Source organism: Vanacampus margaritifer, chromosome 12, assembly GCF_051991255.1.
Source record: "Vanacampus margaritifer isolate UIUO_Vmar chromosome 12, RoL_Vmar_1.0, whole genome shotgun sequence".
NCBI classification, from domain to species: Eukaryota; Metazoa; Chordata; class Actinopteri; order Syngnathiformes; family Syngnathidae; genus Vanacampus; species Vanacampus margaritifer.
The window spans coordinates 21,158,987-21,173,087 of NC_135443.1; the positions used below are offsets into that span (position 1 = coordinate 21,158,987).

The following is a 14,101-nucleotide window of genomic DNA, read 5'->3' on the forward strand; positions in this document are numbered from 1 at the left end:
CATGGTATTCTGATTAATACTGCATTTGTGGAACATGAATAAAGCAGCAAAATCCACGTGTTTTTATTCAGTTCAGGGGCGGCTATCTTGTGTCTTCTACTGCCATTGCTACTCTCTGCCTGTGTCCAAATTCACAAGGCTGGGTCCTCCGAAGACCGAATTTGTTGACTGCATGACGTCACTTCCGGCGCGACTCGACAGCACGCACGAACTTACATATGAATGGATTGTCAATGCTCCTTGTCGGTAGCGCATTGACTGACACTCCATTCAAGTGTAAGTCGGTGCGTGTTGTCTAGTCGCGCCAGGAGTGACGTCATGCAGCCAACAAATCCGTCCTTGGGAGGACCCAGCCTTGTGAATTTGGACACAGGCACAGTTGACTGAAAATGACATCACAATGCCTCAGGGCTCAGATTATTTCCAATCAAGGCTCAGCTTTTTTTCTGGGTGTGGCCATGTGAAGTTTCCTGAAAAAATAAAACAAATTATCTCCAAAAAAGAGTTTCTCAAAATATATTGAGTTTTCTAGGAAGTACCACTTTTTTTGGAAGGGGCAAATAAATAAACCAATTCTTTCATCTCACTTATCTTTAATAAATACAAGAGATTATTGGGGGTGCACTAAAGTGGAACATTTGCTTTTTGAAATCCTCTTTGATGCGTACAGTAGGCATGGGAAAAAAAGAAATGGAGAAGATCTACTAGCGGGAATGTGTCATGCCGGCCACACCCGCTCGCCTGGCGACATCTTTTCTTGTGGGAAGTCACGAGTAGCACAAGAGAAAAGAAAAAAGAAAAAAAGCGAGCTGGGAGCAGAAGAGCAAACGAACCTCAGCGACCGCTAAGCCTCACACATGGCCCGAGCGTTTCACCGCGCTCACGAAACGTTTCCAGTAAGACACACATTGAGGTTTTAGCTCATTTTGACATCTTGTAAAAACAACCTCACGGGCAACTTGTAATGGAAATAAATCACCTTTTTTCGCTCTCTCTCTTTCTCTTACACATGTTTTCAATCCCCATCAGTAACAAAGCAGAAGCCAAGTGAAAGTTTCACCTCATGAACAAAATTATGAATGCAAATGAAAGGTTTGTTGTGCATTTGTGGACATTAGGGATGACGACAACTTGGTGGTGTGGAAAGTACCTGAATATTTGCGATGATCACACCACTGCTTTTTTTTTTTTTTTGCAGAGCATTCTAGAAATGTGGACTTTGTTCAGCCGTGTGCCCGCCAGGTGAAATGACTTCTTATCACAGCAGAATCACAGCTATTCATTATGACTCATTGATTTTCAACAGGTTCATGACATTGTAAGGGTGCTTTTAAACAACATGATGTATTAGGTTTCGGCGATTATGGGAGGAAATAATTATCACGATTATTTTGATTGATATTGAAATCATGATTAATAAAATATTATCATTCATTGACCTCAAAACATTGTATTAATTCAACTACCAAAACTTAACTACTCGAAAGTACCATCATAGCCTCATGCCTAAGCCATCCTATCACGTTGAATATTATATTCTTAAACACTCGTTTTTTGTGACGTACAAAATGACTTAGTAAATATCATGTGAAATTAAAGGCTCTTGCATTTCCAGTCTGCTTCAGCCACACCTTAGCTGTATAGCGTCTTTGAACACAATCAAACCATGAGTTAGCATCACCCTTATCTCTTTATTGTATTTATTTCATCTTATTTTATTGCTTAAGTTTTGGGACTTATGATGCTAACCTGGGAGCTCAGCTATTGTTATTTGTGCAAATATTGTGGGAAGTCAGATAGTATGACAATAAAACTTCCTCGAATCCTTGAAGAATCTGTTCCTGCTGTGTGCATGTTGGCCTCTTAGGGGCAGTGTGAGGCCGTGCATGCATAGATTTACACACACAATGAGATAAAGAGCAGAAGAAGAAAGTTGCGATTGAGCTCTGTTAATTAAAGTTGTTTTTCTTACATTGTTAAAAATATGTGCCTTTGAAAAATTTTATTTTACCTGTCATATTGTTATATTACGGAAATTGTGTGTGAATAATCATTATTTCAAGGAATATCACTCCCAGAAGTCAATGCTAATTTGCATTTAGCATGACACTGGGAATTTGCATTGACTTAAGCTTTAGAGCTGGTGATGTTTTTAAAAACATATATGTCTTGTATTTAAAATGTGTGTAATTATTTTTAGTTGTGTGTTTAGTTTATTTTTTTTATTTTTAGTAAACCTCAACTGCAGTGTCATTAAACCATTTCAAATACGCTCGCGCATGGCAGAATAACATGCATGTCACATGCTTGCTGCGCTAGCAACATGATGCATTCAGGGTACTTTCACAATATCTGGAACCGAGGCATTGTTATTCAATTATAATGTTTTTACAGTAGTGAAAAGCCAATGTTTTTCCCTCAAAGCATTCAGAAAAAATCATTCTAAATAAAAAAACTAACACTTTTTTGATCCAAAATTCTCAAAAAGCACCCCCCCCCCCCCCCATTTTAAATCGTTTTGAGGAGGAAATGTTGAACAAAATACTATTGTAACATTTTTCCCCTCCTAAAATCTTCTTACAAAGTTCCATGTTTATTTGTTTTCGTGTATTATTATAACGGTGGTCATGCAGGTGGGATTAATAAATTGACCACAGTATAATTAAATAACTTACATACCACATGATAGACACGCAACTCATGTGGAATTACTGTAATCATTTCCATTTCCATTTCCTCTTTTATGGTTATTATCACACATGCTCTCATTACCATATCATTCCATCCTCTGTAGAGTGGTGCCCAAAGAAAAAAACAAAAGTTCATTAAGATACTCCCTTAGTTGAAGTCTCTGGAAACTTGATGCTGTTTTTGTTGACTCATATGCACGCTTTAATTTTTTGTCACATTTGTCAGTGAGCTTGTTTGAGCCTGTGGCAGATACGGTATATTTGCTGAGTCATCTTTTTTTGGTCTTCGCAGCTGCAGCCTGGTTGAACAAGGAGAAGGCTGACAGGTGAGCGCGAGCCCCGAGAAGAGGCCCTGCCCACCATCACCATCGTACGGTTTGTGATTTATGTATGGTGGGTGTGAAATGACAGTTGTTCATTGTTTGACATGAATTGTCTACTTAAAGTAGACATAAAAGCACTGTGGTGTTTTCGATTAAATCAGTAGTTAGAAACAGTTTTTCTTTAACAAGTAAGGAAAAACATAATTTCTTAAATTTTATTAACACCAGCATTTTTGCCATACTAATTCAAACCATTAAAACTTCAAAAGAGTAACAAAATTCAGCATGATATTCCCAGAATTCCACATTTTCCACAGGAGAAACCTCAAATTCCTTACTGTAACTTTATTGGTGTTTTTTATTTCTTGAAACTCAATGGGAACTTTTCTTTTTTTCTTCTTTTTTTTAATAGTACTTTTTTTTTCTTCTGTTGTAATCTCACTGTATATTATGTAAGTGACCATATCACCATATGAAAATATCAAGCTGCCTGAAAAAACAAAACAAATCAAGGGCTGAAAAATGAATGAAATTCAAATCAACGTCACAATATAGTACAATTTTACATATTGAGGAAGAAAAAACACAATTGCCATGCATTCAGTCCACAATAGTAAAAGTGATATCACGAAAGGCCTATTACAATGACGTCTCATCATTGTTTTGAATACAATAATTAAAACATTTGAAGGACAAATAGTCTGTCTTCGTGGCTAAGTAATGATGGACTGCAAATTATGTCATTCATTTTGTTGTATGCCCGCTAAGATTTATATTGCAAATATTTCACTTGTATAATGATGCTTGTGCATTAGCATCGATCATTATCATGACCTCAAAGTTCCTCTGAAGTCACGATGACTCATTTCAGTCTTCATAACTAAACACAGTAATCAAATTAATGTATGACGCAAGAGTAATCCTAATTTTTTAATGAACAGTCTAATGACAGTGTCAATCAAACAGGAGCATTCATTTGAATAAGGTTGTGCCGGGCTGGTCCCATATGCCCACCGGGTTCCCGGTGAGGTGGGTGGGGGTTTGGTGTGCGGGTGCGCCTCCCGCCCCCGCCCGGTTGGGGGGGGCCCGCTGGTCGCTCCTCTTAACTCACTGCACTAGTTTTGCACAATACACTTTGATAGACATATAGGGCACATAACACACTTTGGGGGCGGGATACGGTGGAAACACCGTCTTCGCCCTACAACTCCTCTCCAATTTTAATGCACCACACAACTGTGTGTGTGTGTGTGGGGGGGGGGGAAGCACCATCGGTTGGGGCAGACCGCAGTATACTGTACAGTACAGCAGTGCTGCGGTCCCCTGTCCATGTCCCCGCCGCCCCCCCTATTTATTTTTTTAATGCACCACGTACACTCACTGACATGCCTGGGAGGCGGGTGAATCGGAGCAGAGGGGATATCATTTCCCTCTGCTCCGATTCACCTGCTCGTGGGGGGGAGCGGGGGCTGTGGACCGGTGGGGTGCCTGGCGGGCCTGCAGTGCCCCGTCCTGCTGCGTTGGGTTGAGGGCGCGAGATTTTCATGCATGCCAGATCCACCACACCAGCATCTATCGAAATTCAGTCACAATCTGCTTCTTCCTCAGGTCATTGAATCGGTGGAGGCTGGTGTCTGTGGATCTCACTCTGCTTCGTCTGTCCTTCCTTCCTATCCTCAGTCTCTCCTTTTGGTCCCTTGAGGTCTCCCTGATTTGTTGGAATTTAGATGTCACCGGGGTTGGTGAAGGACTCTGGTTGGTGATCTAGTGGGTGGTGTCAGGTCGATCATTATCGACCTGACACCACCCACTAGATGTAGTTTGTGTCATTGTCACTGTCATTGGACTTTTCTTTTCTTTGGTCCTTCCTCGGGTCTCTTGACGGCCTCACGACTCTGGCTGGAAGTGTTCGGTTTAGGTGAACGGTATGGGATTTTTTAATAGGTTTTAGGTGAACTAATGAATACACACATACTCACCCACATACAAAATATATATATATATATATATATATATATATATATATATATATATATATATATATATATAAAATAAAAAAAATAAAGGAGAGCAATGATGATGACATGTCAAATCGGTAAAATTACCGAATGAACAATATTGAGCTCTGAGAAAAAATAAAAAATAAATGAATAAGGTTGTGCAGGTGTACCTGAAATTGGTGCATGAATTTTGATGACCTTGTTTTTTCCCCGATTACATTCACATTTATTAAATAAAATTCAATTGAAAGAAACAAGTGAACTAAAATAGCCTTAATTACAATAAGATCTAATTAACATAAAATAACAACAAATAAAAATTTAAAAAAATACAGTAAATATAAAAAGATGCTTCCAATTAAAAATAAATTGATCAAATCAAATTAACAAGCAAACAAAAAATAGACTCCAGCTCACCCATCAACCAAATGAGGTCAGGCCCTATACACAATTAATTGGGGATTTACGCCTTACAAGTTTCCTTAGTAGGAAGGCAAAAAAAGCATTCTCTGTTGGTTTTACGTCTGGGAATTGACTGGGTAAGTCTAAAACCTTCCCCTTCTTGCCCCTTTTATCACTTTGGCAGCGTATTTTGAGTCATTACAGGGGATGAGGTCCTCATTTTTTTGACGGTGATCCTGGTAGACTTGTGGTCATTGCATCTGCTTTGCAGTTCTAAGGTCCTGGGTTTGAATTCCCGGCTTTCCTTATGACATACAGTATATGGCAGAGTTTTGTATTTTGGTTTTGATGCAATTGCAACAATATAACAACGTAAATGAGACAAAGCAAAACAATGCAATTTATCAAAGAACGTAAAAAGGTGTAAAAATACATCAACTTAACTCTTTTACTGCCAAAGACGTTAAATGACGTTCTGCAAAAACCTACGGAGGAGCGCCAAAGACGTTAAAAGACGTCCACACAGTTTTTTTTTTTGTTTGTTTTTTTGAAACAGGTAGAGGGAACCCTTCCGCATCTGTGGTGAAAGTTTTCAGCAAGTCTGTTGTGCCTAATGACTATTTTTGGCCCCTAGAGGGCAGCGATGACTCTCTTTTGACAAGAAAATGTAACGTCTGCACGCGAAACGGACAATGAAAGTGAAAGTAATCTGTTGTGCGAATCCTGCTCCCTCTCCTTGCACTCAGGAGAGCGTTACAAAAAGAAAAACTGTATTTGAAACAGCCACATAATTGTAAGTAGTACCACAGTTGCACACATTTGTAAATAGTTTGCGAAATTGTTTTGTCAAATTGTTACACTGTTGAATGGAAATAAATGTATTTTGCAAACTAAAAACACTTTTTCATTGTTGGTGAAAGCGTTTTACAGAAGTAAAGCACTATTTAGGTGTTTGTGGCATTATTCATGGACAAAAAGAAGTGTACAATTCACTAGAGTGCATGAAATAACATCGTTTCACAAAAAGCTCTTTTTCTCCGCTTTTTGTTTCAAAACAGAGAATTTCGGTGAAAGTAACCATTTTCTATTGTTGATTACTGAAGAACGGAATAAGGTAGAAACTAACTTTTTTTTCTGATGAAAGATAAGAGTCCAATCTTTCATCTGGTAGTATGTGTGTTTCCATAGTCCAAACACAACATTTTCTGTGGACCTTGAAAGATCAGTCAAAATGCTTAAATCCATTTCTGAAAACGTCTGGCAGTCAAAGAGTTAAAGATGCCTCCCGTGCTCTTCAGCGCTTCACTTTGATCAAGTGAGCAGAAACTGGGCGCGTTGCCGCGGGTGACGCAGCTCCGATAAGGTGTATGTGTCTGCACAGAAGTTTGTTTTTTCCTTTTGGATTGTGAAACATGCGCCATGGCTTGTGGCGCCCTGAAAGATTATATATATATATTAGTTCTGTCAAATTTAAATATATAGCCTATATATAATTATGAAATTATATAATATATAATATAATTAAATAAAATTAAAGTTTTTTTTTCAAGAAAAATATTTTTTTCCCCATCAAAAAGTAATCTTTACATACACTGTAACAAATTGACTGTGGAATTTACAAGAAATAACTGGCAAAATAATTTCCAGCTAATTCTTGTTACGTACTGTATTTACTTAGTTACGTACTGTATTTACTTTTACAGCAATTCATTGTAAAAATTAGAAACCGTTTCTTCATATTCTACGTAATTTACAGGAATTTACTGCCAGTAATTTGCCTAATTTACACAAATACAGTATACGATGCGATACGATACGATATACTTTTATTTTCCCCGTGGGGAACTTTTTCCTGGACTCCGTCCAGCTGTAGTTTACAGTAAGGAAAAAACAACAGAATAGAAAGAAATAAAATCCAAATTAAATAAGAAGTGCAGCAGTAGTTTACAGTAAGAAAAACAACAGAATAGAGAGATAATTAAAATAAATAATACACACACACTCCTATATATATATTGCACCACTTAGTTAATGTCGGTTATTAAGCAATTTGATGGATGTCGGCAGGAATGAGTTCTTGTAGCGGTTCAGCCTGGTCCAGCCGGAAGGCAGTAGCTGGAACTCATGATGCAGAATGTGAGTCGGGTCAATAACAATTTTCTGTGCCAATCTGGTGACGGACTGCTCATAAAGCATCTGTAGGGAAGGATGATTCCTGACCCCCATGATCTTCATGGCAGTACGCACCAGACCGGCAATCTGTGACCTTGACTGCACACACACTGTCAGGTTGCCGTACCAGGCCGCAATGCCGTATCTGATGATACTTTCCAATGCAGCCCGGTAGAACAACAGCATGATCCTCTGCTCCACTCCATAGACCCTCAGTCTGCGTAGGCAATAGAGACGCTGTTGGAGTTTGGAGCAGAGACTTCCAACGTGTACCCTCCAGCTGAGTGTGTTGTCAATGTGGACCCCCAGATACCTGTATGAACCCACCTGGCTGATGTGATTGCTTTTAATGACGACTGGCCCGTGGTCACCAACAGTTTTTGGATCAAATATCACCTCCTCTGTCTTCCCCACACTGAGCACAAGATGATTCCGGTCACACCACTGGACAAATTTCTCTATTTCTGAGAAATAGTCCAGTGGGCTACCGCCGGCCTGCAGCAAGCTGACGATAGCTGTGTCATCAGAGAACTTAATGATAGTTCTCAGGGTGTGATGTCACACAATCATTTGTGCACAATGTGAAGAGGACCGGGGAACTGACGCAGCCCTGTGGGGCGCCTGTGCTTATCAATCTGGGTTCCGAGAGGGAGCTGTTGACCCTGACTTGCTGTGTGCGCTGTGTCAGGAAGGAGTGATACCACCTCGAGATGTACGGGTTCACATTCATCTCCTTCAGTTTACCCAAAAGCAGGTGCGGCTGCATTGTGTTGAACGCTGAGCTAAAGTCAACGAACAACACACGTGCATAAGCTTTAGGGACGTCCAGATGTTTGCTGACCAGATGTGTGATGCTGTTGATAGCATCGTCAGTGCCGCAAAGTGTGCATCCACCTCCCCCCTGAGCCGAGTCACCATCAGCCTCTCGAAACACTTCATAACAATGGAAGTTAGAGCCACAGGCCTGAAGTCATTATTGACCACAGGACATTGTTTTTTAGGAACCGGGGTGATTACTGATTTTTTCCAGAGACTGGGAATGGAGTGTGAGTCCACAGATCTCTGGAAGATGGGCTGCCATGCCGCTGTGAGCTCCTCTGCACAGGATTTTAGCAGAAGGGCAGATATCCCATCTGGTCCTGAGGCCTTCTTTGTGCAGACAGACCTAAAAGCAGATTGGACATCATGGGGATGAATGACCAGCCTTGAGTCCTGCTCATTCACTGAAATGGACCTCAGGACCTCCCCACATTCAGAGGAGAAGTCCTGGGTTTCGAATCTTAAATAAAAGTCATTCAGCTCCCTTGCCTTCTGGAGGTCATTTAGAGTGCTGAGACCTTTTTCAGCAGAAGTCAAGTTGGTGATCCTCATGGTGTCCCACATTTTCTTAGAGTTGTTAGCAGCAAAGTGTTTTTCTATAGTCTCTTTGTGCTTCCTTTTTGCTTCTTTAAGCATGTGTTTGAGTTCTTTTTGAACCAGTTTGAGCTGGGCTCTGTCCTGGTTCTTAAATGCCCTTTTTTTGCGGTTAATACAGTCTTTAACCTCCTTAGTAATGTACGGTTTGTTGTTGGGGTAAACAGTTATTTCCTTTGTTGGTATGATGTTGTCCACACAGAATTTAATATAGTCAGTTACAGTCACAGCAGCAGTATCCATATCCAGCCCATCAAAGGTATTCCACTCAGTGCATAGGAAAGGAAAGGTATGTCATTGTAAAATCATCCATCCATTTTCCTTACCGCTTATTCCTCAAAGAGCCTATTCCAGCTGGCAGGGTGCACCCTGAACTGGTTGCCAGCCAATCGCAGGGCACACAGAGACAAACAACCATCCACACTCACAATCACACCTAGGGACAATTTAGAGCGCTTAATTAACCGGCCATACATGTTTGGAATGTGGGAGGAGACCGGTGCACCTGGAGAAAACCCACACAGGCACAGGAAGAACATGTAAACTCCACCCAGGAAGGGCCGAAGCCCGGACTCGATCTCACCTCCTCTGCACTGGGAGGGAGACATATTAACCAGTCAGCCACCATGCCACCCTTGTTGTAAAACCATCCTCGTTCTGCATCCGAGTGCATAAATGCATGTTAGCTGTAGTGTTGACTGTTTATCGGAGAAATGCGATGTGAAGACGATGCAGACTGCCCTTGCACTAAAATATTACTCTTGTCCTTGCTCCGGTGACAATACAGGGTTTGCTATTTGCTTCTTCTCCTATAGAGATACATGTCAACATCCAACAATCTTTACAGTATTTACCTGTAATCCACATAAATACGTACCAAAACATAGTTGCTGTAAAATTTACAGTATTTTACCGAATTGCTGTACTTTGTTTTACCCATAATGCACTTTGTTTTACACAAAATGCATTGCTGTATACAGCTAAATACTGCAAAAAATAAAAAACAAGAAAATGCTGTAGTTTTTTACTGTAGATTTTACATAAATTTGTTACAGTGTAATATGTCCCCTTTGAAACATAACCCGTGTAGTTTGATTTACTTAGAGTGACTTAAGCTCTTGGCTGTTTGTTTTTTGTGGTAGTAAATAGTTTAGCCTTGACCTCAATTATTTTATTTATTCTTCAGTGTGCAAAGGTGTCAGAAGAGAAACAATTGTGTGGCAAAGCTGCACGTCTGTGCAGCTCCGGCTGATGCAACTCTGAGCTAAATAGGTGCAAAGACTCCACCTCACTGGACACAACATTAGGGACACCTGCACCCAGCAAGCACAGCCAATACAGTACAAAAGGCCTTCATAGAGGTAATGAAGCTCATATTTTTGTATTGATTTAATAAAACAGTTGGACTTGTATTTGTTGAGTTGATGAAAGGATCAACATGGAGGACAGGCAGAACACCCATGCAATCGTAGCGCACATACAGAAAAGAAAGCATTCGCACTCCCATTCACAATTTAGAACCTTCAATGAAGCTAAATAGCATGTTTTTCAATGTGGGAGGAAACCCACACAAGCACAACATATAAACTCCATACAGGAAGGTATCGTCGCATCAGTCGTTCACAGAGGTCTTCCCCTGTCTTCATGTGCTACAGTGGCTAAAAATGGAACACATTCATGAGCCGTTATCATTTGTGTCTGATAAAGGGAGTGGACGTGACTGGAAACCCGGGCGTGGGCGGACATGTGACTCGGCAGGAAGCAGGAACTAAAGGAAGAGGACGACCGGAGGTGCGACCGCAGCATTCACGCGCTAGACGGACGGCCTGTTATACGTAGGTGTGTGTGTGCATGTGTGTGTGTGACAGATAAGACGACAGAAGACTATCATGTGAACACCTGGTTCCAGTAAGAGCTGTTAGAGGGCAACACTACAGGTATACAACAAAATTTTCATACTCGCTTACTTCAATGGATAAGACTAGTAACTACGTAAAGATTTTTTGTTCAGATTTTAGTTAACCTTTTTACTTTAAAATAACTTTAACCTGAATCCAACCAGTTTTTTTTTCTCTGTGGTGCCATTTTAAATCCATCTAGGCTGCTATTTACCTTATTCTAGCTAGCGCTAGTGCAGTTCGTCTCTCAATTCCAGCGTCCAAGTTTGCCAACTCACTTTCGTTTTTTTGCTAGCACGGCATTAGCCGGCCAAATGTTCTTGTTGCTACGATAAGTGTTAACCAGGCAACGGGGAGGAATTAGCCAGCTAAATATTCCCGCAACTACTTCCGGGAGTCATATGTAGATTTCACACTTGCGCACTCCCCACGTAAATACATCACACTTATGAAGATGTAAGGGCCATCCAGACAGTCCTTTGTGACGACAATATGCTATGGCACGTTCTGACTTGAATGTGAAAATTCGGATTCAGCGTTCGTTTTCAATTTGCTACTCTCATTCGTGCACAGTCCAAGTTAAAACAAATTCAAACTAAAAAAGCCTACAGTAAAACTACTCTGTCTTTTTAATAATAATTTTTCCCAGTAACATTTTACCTTTACTATAATGAATTAACAAATAACATCTTGTACAAAAGCAACAAAAGTTTAAAGGGGGAGTCTGCATTGTTAAAATTGCTCTAGCTAGATTTCAATATAGCCTCACTTCACTAACATGCACAAGCAGGAATCTCAAACATGGCCATTCATAATGGCACACGATTATGAAACTGCCTATTCATGATAAATAGTCACAACCAGCGTCATAAAATTAGCATTGCTAGCAATACTAAGCTAGCATTACGCAATTATTTAGCGGGCTGCTTTATACTTGCGTGATGTCATATTATTCAAAAGTAACAGTACTCTCACTGGAGTACAATTTATTGCAACTCTACCCACTTCTGCCCAGTTGTTCACAAATGGCTGATGAAAGAATAGATTAATATTTTTGCCCAAGATCAGCAAAGGTTCTGAAGCCCAAGGTAGCAGGTCACCGTTAGGTCACGAGGTCAGCCAGGGCTGATTTTATTTGATGTATTTATTTTTCTTATTTTGTACATGTACTACTCTCAGGCAAAAATCCCTACTGATTGTATTAAATTTTGCAGAATCATATTATACGCACTTTTATTTCAAATCAAAAGACTTCATTAGCTACACACACCTAAGTGGTATCATGAGCACAGCAAAACCAAAAAAAACTTACAGATAGAAAGCGGTTGAGCAATTGTTCTTCTGAGAAGTTTTGTGCTTGAGTGACGCTGCTACCTCAAAAGCTAAATGGCTACTTCTCTCTTTTCTCCTCAGATGGATGGAGCAATCCTCACTGCCCGACCGCCACCCTGACTCACACGCACTGACATGACACTCTGGATGTGTGAGTGTATGTGTGTGCATGTGCAGATGTATGTGTGTTGATGAGCTTTGTGTGCGTGTGTATATAAAGAAGAAGGGGTGTAATTATCTGAGCATGTGTTTTCGCCAAATCGTGGAAGGCACCGTACACACACGCACGCACATACGTGCACGCACATGCACACACACACATGCGTGCACGCACATGCACACACAATGCGGAAACAAAACGTAAAAAGAAAAATAATCCTCCTTTTAGTACCCATCTTTCACATTAGTCTGACATTTTTTAGATTAGTCAGCTATTAGTGTGTACTTAAAAATATTAATATACTGTATATTTAAAGGCGGCACGGTGGCTGACTGCTTAGCACGTCCGCCTCCCAGTGCAGAGGACGGGAGATTGAGTCCGGGCTTTGGCCTTCCTGGGTGGAGTTTGCATGTTTTCCCTGTGCTTGCGTGGGTTTTCTCCGGGTACTCCGGTTTTCTCCCAAATTCCAAAAACATGCATGTCAGGTTAATTGAACACTCCAAATTGTCCATAGGTGTGATTGTAAGTATGGTTGTTCGTCTCTGTGTGCCCTGCGATTGGCTGGCAACCAGTTCAGGGTGTACCCCGCCTACTGCCCGAAGCCAGCTGGGATAGGCTCCCGCGACCCTTGTGAGGAAAAAGCGGTTAAGAAAATGGATGGATGGATGGATGTATATTTAAATTAAGAATGAAATTGGTGACTTTATCATAAAAGAGCCTGATTGTTGGACATTAATCCATCTTGTCTAGAAATTACAGTTGATATTAATGTCTATTCTTTGCAATTTTACAATGTAAATGATGCTGGAACAAATGCAATAAAAGAAGCTCTAAAATGCATTTTTTGGGGTACATTTTGTATATTTTGAGACAGATTTGTCTAGGATTATTTACTGTTTACATCGTTATTAATGTTGATTATTACTATAAACCATAAGTGTTTTGAACAAATACTTAATGAGTGTCTGCTAATCTAATGTTTTAGTCTAAATTAATATCAGTTTTGTAAATTACAATGCAACTTTATTCTTGAAAAAAAAAAATAAATTCTTGAAAAAGAGTTCTTCAAATATTTTTCTTGGGAAAAAAAATGCATATTTTTTCTCCAAAATGTCTGTATTGAGAAATATAACTTTCTCAAAATATATATATTTTTTTAAAAAAGTCAGATTTTCTTGAATACATTTTTTTTTCATTTTTTCTTCTTTTTTCTTCCAATCTTTCTTTTCAATTACTTTTGTTTTGTCAATTTATCTGGAATCTGTCAAAATGTCCCGGTCCACAGAGGCTTATCTCCAAGGCGCGCGCACGTTCACGTCTTCAATGAACGTTCACGTCTTCAATGATCAGGTGAAATGGGGAATGGTGAGATAAATATTTCCCCTTTGCTAAGTTGGCACAGCCAATGTCTGTCAAAATTGCACTGGGGGAACATCGGAAGCCATTTGGCAGGAAGGCGGGCCTCGCGTCACCAGCTAGCGGAAGCCGTTCGGCAGCAAGAAGCCGCCTCCTTGCCAACGGCTCGCTGCCTCACCACGGTCGGGGACCTTCGCGAGAGAGAGTGGGGGTTGGTTGGTCTCACCGCTGGCCAAGCGGGGACAGAGTTTACCGAAACGGGCGAGAAAACGAATAATGTAATTAATTATGCCTGTTGTAATGGCATTTTGTACATTAAGGTGGCATTTGGTGATCATTCATTTTCTTAAACTAT

The 14,101-nt window shown here is 40.3% G+C and overlaps 1 protein-coding gene across 1 annotated transcript in view; it reads left to right on the plus strand.

The window, feature by feature from the left end:
* The window catches only part of arhgef33 (Rho guanine nucleotide exchange factor (GEF) 33), a 144,728-nt gene that overhangs the window by 66,469 nt on the left and 64,158 nt on the right, over positions 1-14,101 (plus strand). The window contains exons 5-8 of the mRNA XM_077581889.1: positions 2,983-3,065; positions 10,187-10,361; positions 10,708-10,839; positions 12,312-12,381. The gene's annotated coding sequence lies outside the window, so the exon portion shown is untranslated. The remainder of the gene's footprint in view (positions 1-2,982; positions 3,066-10,186; positions 10,362-10,707; positions 10,840-12,311; positions 12,382-14,101) is intronic.